At 35.5% G+C, this 5,533-nt stretch overlaps 1 long non-coding RNA gene and 1 pseudogene across 1 annotated transcript; one reads left to right on the top strand and one right to left on the bottom strand.

Moving 5' to 3' along the window:
- Positions 1-2,343: 2,343 nt before the first annotated feature.
- On the bottom strand, positions 2,344-4,081 carry LOC120223599. The gene is made up of 2 exons (XR_005526341.1): positions 3,990-4,081; positions 2,344-2,785 (listed from the first exon to the last, which is right to left on the bottom strand). It is a non-coding gene; the product is annotated as an uncharacterized LOC120223599 (long non-coding RNA).
- Positions 4,082-4,221: 140 nt separating this feature from the next.
- On the top strand, positions 4,222-5,278 carry LOC120223602 (annotated as a pseudogene).
- Positions 5,279-5,533: the final 255 nt, after the last annotated feature.

Below are 5,533 nucleotides of genomic sequence, written 5' to 3'. Positions count from 1 at the left end.
ACTTAAATGATGTAGGCATTGGATTAACAGCTTAGCAATCAATGTATCCCATTATATATTACCAAAGCCATTTTTAAATTTTATTTATTTAAAACAATATTTTTACATTTATTTATTATTGAGAGACAGAGAGAGACAGAGCATGAACGGGGAAGGGTCAGAGAGAGAAGGAGACACAGAATCTGAAGGAGGTTCCAGGCTCTGAGCGGTCAGTACAGAGCCCAACGTGGGGCCCAAACCCATGAACCATGAGATCATGACCTGAGCTGAAGTTGGACACTCAACCAACTGAGCCACCCAAGCACCCCACTAAAACCATTTTTAAAAATGAATATATGTGACATATAACTTTTTATGAAATATTTCTACAATTATTTCACAAGTGTAATACTATTAAATAAGAACAAGTTTTAAAATAGACTGTTTCTATAAGGAAAATGGTCAAAATTTCTGTTACATCACTTTGTATAAGAAAGAGAAAAATATATTTAATATCTTACTACAACCAACAAAAGATATCAAATGAATTCTAATTTTACTCTAGGGAATTAAATGTCAGAAAAGAGAAATAATATTTTAATGCAAAATATAACCCTATACAACCAGTATTCTAAAAATGAAATAGAAATTTCCCTTGAGTAGATACTGGTATTGACTTTAAATTTTCTATTTTTAAATATTAAAATTATTATATGTAAAATTATTAAATATGCTAAATAGGAAGAAAAAACATGAATTCCATTTTTCCATATCCCTGTAGTCAATTTAGATTTCACGAAATGAACTATCACGCTAAAAATAAGTTTTAGGGTTTTTTGTTTGTTCTTTTAAAAAAATTTTTTAATTGCCAAATTTATCTTTTTTCCATTTTTTTTTTCTGTTTTCTGTTAGTAACACAAAGGCTATTTGGGATATGTTCAAAAGCTAACAACCACCCATGTAAGGAAGAAAGAATTAGAACACTGTTTCCCAAAAGAGAGTGCCTGGGTCATCTATGTCAATATTGCCTAAGGGGTTTTGAAAAATTCAGATCCCAGGGCTTCACTCCATAATAATTGAATCAGATTTGGGGGATGGAATATTTATATTAAAGTAATATCTTCACGGGCCTAAAGAAGGATGATTTAACAAACAAAAAACTAATTTTCACCATTCATATATATCCCTCAGGCAATGTCAGTGCCACCACAAAAAGCAATCCCAGCTATCTGAGTGCTTGAGTATGTGAACTTTAAGCTCCTCGTGGACCCTACCTGCTGTGATAGCACTTTCCTCTCTAGATGCAGTTATGGTAAGGAGTTTCTTTTAGTCATTTTTGGATGTGCTCAAGCATATTGATTGAATAGCTAGAATGGAAAGAAACTGGATGGTGGAGAGCTCACAAGGAAGAATAAAATATAGACAGGTTCTGAAAACTTAAAATCCTATAAGAAAAAAAAAAACAACCCACAGATAACAATGGTGTAGGTTAAAATGCTATAGTCTCCAGAAGAAAATTCAAAACTAACATGACATAAGACATAAAAGAAAACAATTAAATTCATTATGATGAAGAGATATTGAAAAGGACTTTTATAATGAAACATGGTATTACATTTATACCCCGACTTAGGCAAGACTGTGAGGGGGAAATAATAGAAGTTTTAAGGATAGGAAAATAATTAAATATCCCTCATTGTGAATTCATAAAGCACCCAATATTCGGGTCATTTTTCTTTTTATTATATTATATCTTTAGCTAGAGATTTTTGGACATCTCTTACATTTTTTTCATTGTAATATTAGTGTCTCAAAAATGCCTGGGGTAAGTGTTGGTCTAGATATTGTAGGGTGGTTTTTTGTTTTGTGTTGTTTTGTTTTTCTTTTTGCTTAAGTAAAGCCATCACATATGAGACTCAGAAGAAGAAAAATCTTTATAGATCTTAAGTTTAAAACTTTAAAGTATTAACAAATTCTTTATCTAAGGATCAAAAATCTTTTGAAGAGCTGTGGGTAAAGCACAACTGAGACTCTGCATATGCTTCAGGGAGTAGGACTCTGTCAGTGGCTGATCATTATCTTTCCATCTGAATATCTAGATTTAAGGCTATCACACTTTTCTTTATAAACAGCAACTATAACTTAGAATTTCTATGAGTCCTAAATCCATAGATTTAAAAAAATTTGTTATAGTCAATCCACAAGTATTTGTGAAGCATTTGTGTGTTCCTAAATTTATATTACTAGAATCATCAATTAACTAGTGGCATCAGATCCATTTGGATAAGCGATTTACATTTTTCAATACATTTACATGAACTGTGTTCTAAGAAAACAAAAATGTAAATCTGAATAGAACCGAAACACAGTAATTAGTTTTATTGATGTTAGTGTGGAGAGATGATTTGAATATTGAAAAAAAGGAGAGAAGTATGTAAAAACAAAACAGAATTTCAGATACACAAAGAGAACAAATTTATAACCTGGGAATTGCATTCAGAAAGTAATAAAGCAGTAAATTGGTAAAGCTTTCAGTTCCTTAAATATCAGTTGTGTATCACATGTACCGGATGTACAGAGGCAGCCAGTCCAGGGCCGCTGTGGCAGTTCCACAAACACTTTAAGGACTTGAAGGCATTCTATCTCTCTGGTTACCATAGTTTCCAACTTCAAGGACACAAGATGGTTACTGGAACTCCTAACATTAGGTACAAGTTGCAAGAAGCACCAAGGATGTCTTTTCCAGATGAGAAAATCCCTCTTAAGGAGCTTTTCCAGAAAGTTCAGTTCCATCTGGTTGTCCAACCTATTTGAAAAGATTACTTGGTAAACTTTTCTTCCTTTGTCTGTTTTTGTTATGACCATTGCATGTTTGCACCCAAATAAACCAAGAAGGCTTGTAGGAGTAATGTATACAAGAGTCACAGTGTAAACTCCATCATTATAAGATAAAGAGGTTTAAAAGGTCATTTAATCTACAAGATAGTTCTACTCTGTTGTTGAACTATTTGGAAAGGATAGCAAAGACCTATCTCTCTGATAAAAAAGAATAAAAAGCACAATACTCAGGAGTTCATCACAGCCAACTCAAAACTAGTTCCAGCTGTGATAGGTCTAAAAATGTTTTCTGGTTATGCTTTAATATCAATTTTAAGTAACTTTGTTCTCAATATTTTATCAACATATTTTGTTACTTGTTTCTAGAACAAATGGATTATGTCCCAAAAGTACAACTTCACGTAGAATGTCCACAGTATGTATCTGTCAATTTCTGCCCGGGAAATGACTATATAGGTTATACATTTCACAAAAAATTACAAGAAATAAGATTACACCGAAGAAAGAAAAACCCACAGGACTGCTTTGAGCCAAAATATTTCATGATGAAAAGAAGACTTCTAGCTTTCATATGCGACTGAGAATAACAGCATTGTAATGAATTAATGCAGACAGTTACTGAGTATAGAGACTAATGTAAAGCAAGGGGGGAAAGATGGCAGTTAATTTTTCTACAGTCACGCTGCAATAACATTTTTCTTGTGACCATGATCTCAGACTTTGTCCGCACAGAAATATCATAAAGTATACAATCTACAAATACTAACCTCAAATCACATAAAAACTCAAGGAATTAGGATAGCCCATTTACTAACAATACTTGCTTCTTTAAATATCCTATGAGATGCCACATTTAAGCCTTGAATGTACATATAGGAGTTTTTCTAACACAGGCAAATCATTACACATAGTATCACTGAAAATAAACTGAACTATAAGATGGTAGTAATGACAGAGTTAGTCCCAGAAGTCTACACTGTGGTTTTAAAATGACTACACGTTTTGACATGATAAATAAGGTTTAATATTTCATCTTAACTACTTTAGTAGACATATCGTATCTGCCTATCAACCATGTTTTTAGCAATCTGGTTGTCCTCCATTTTAGCTCATAAGATTTGCGTGGTACTTAGCACAACTTCCAGTTTGGGGATTATGCAAGAGACTCAAACCTGATCAGTTAGAATATGCCACTCCACAGGTCACAGTTTGATCCAGGGACGGGCATGTGACCAAAGTGAGCCAGTCTGGGTCTTTTAGTGGGGACTGCTCTGGCTTCTGAAGAGAGAGGGTTTTTCTCCTTGTAACATAATAGTGATAACAAAACATCAGGCATTGTCCGCCCGCCCCCCGAGTGCCGCTCCAGCTGCACCGTGCTCGCTCAGAGCTCTCGCTCCTGCTAAGCTAGGGCTTTCGTCGTCTCTCCGGCCGCTTGTCATGATCATTTACAGGGACCTCATCAGCCATGATGAGATTTTCTCCGACATCCACAAGATTCCAGAGATCGTGGACAGACGGTGGAGGGGAAGATGGTCAGTAGGACAGAGGGTAACATCGATGACTCACTCATAGGTGGAAATGCCTCCACTGAAGGCCCTGAGATTAAAGGTACCGAGAGCACAGTAGTCACCGGTGTGGATATTGTCATGAACCATCCCTTGAAGGAAACCGGCTTCACAAAGGAAGCTTACAAGAAGTACATCAAAGATTACATGAAATCAATCAAAGGCGAGCTTGAAGAACAGAGGCCAGAAAGAGTAAAACCTTTTCTAACAGGGGCTGCAGAACAGATGAAGCACATCGTTGCTAATTTCAAAAACGACCAGTTCTTTATTGGTGAAAATGTGAATCCAGACGGCATGGTTGCCCTGCTGGACTACCGCGAGGATGGTGTGACCCCATGGATGATCTCCTTTAAGGATGGTTTAGAAACGGAAAAGTGTTAACAAATTTGAGTGTTAACTTCGGATGGATCACCTGTTGTCATAACTGGCTGCTGCTCATCCACCTGACACCAGGACTTAGACAAATGGGACTGACGACATCTTGAGCTCTTCATTTACTTTGACCTTGATTTATGTGGAGTGGAGGCATTGTTTTTAAGAAAGCATGTCATGTAGGTTGTTTAAAATGATTTAAACTCATTTACCAGAATGCCTCTTGGTTTAATCCATATTTAAATCCATCCTGGGTAGTGTCCGAGAGAAGCTGGAGCCTGGGTGTAGGCTGCTACTAGAGCGCATAAGACTGCCTGCAGGTAACTTCTACCATGAGAACTACTTCTGGGACTGAAATATAAAAAACAAGAACCCAAAGTTTTAATTCTGAGTTCGAGTAAAGGAAAAGACCATGCTCATAACTGTGCCAACATTTGAAGTGGATTCCTTGCACATTCCATCACCTGCAAACGGAAGTAACTCTGGAAGAGATTACCGAAAGAATAAAAAGAGGCTAATGCAGTTGGGGAAAAAAAAGAATCGTGTTATTATTTATACAGATGAGATTTTCAAGCTCCTAGGATGGCAAATAATAGACATATAATAAAATTGGAAATTTTTATTTTATACATAAAAAAGAGCAGATTCCTATAATAAGAAATCAAGTAAAATAGATAGGAGAAGGAATATAGGATCTGAAATTAGAAATCCTATTCTACCCCTTGCTGTATATGGAAATTCACACAAATTATTTCACATCTAAGCATCTGTTTTCTCAC

The sequence above is a fragment of the Hyaena hyaena genome, unplaced genomic scaffold (genome assembly GCF_003009895.1).
Source record: "Hyaena hyaena isolate Hyena2069 unplaced genomic scaffold, ASM300989v1 scaffold_1020, whole genome shotgun sequence".
In the NCBI taxonomy this organism is placed as follows: domain Eukaryota; kingdom Metazoa; phylum Chordata; class Mammalia; order Carnivora; family Hyaenidae; genus Hyaena; species Hyaena hyaena.
The sequence above is the reverse complement of the archived record's forward strand: the minus strand, read 5'-3'. Positions and strand labels throughout refer to the sequence as shown.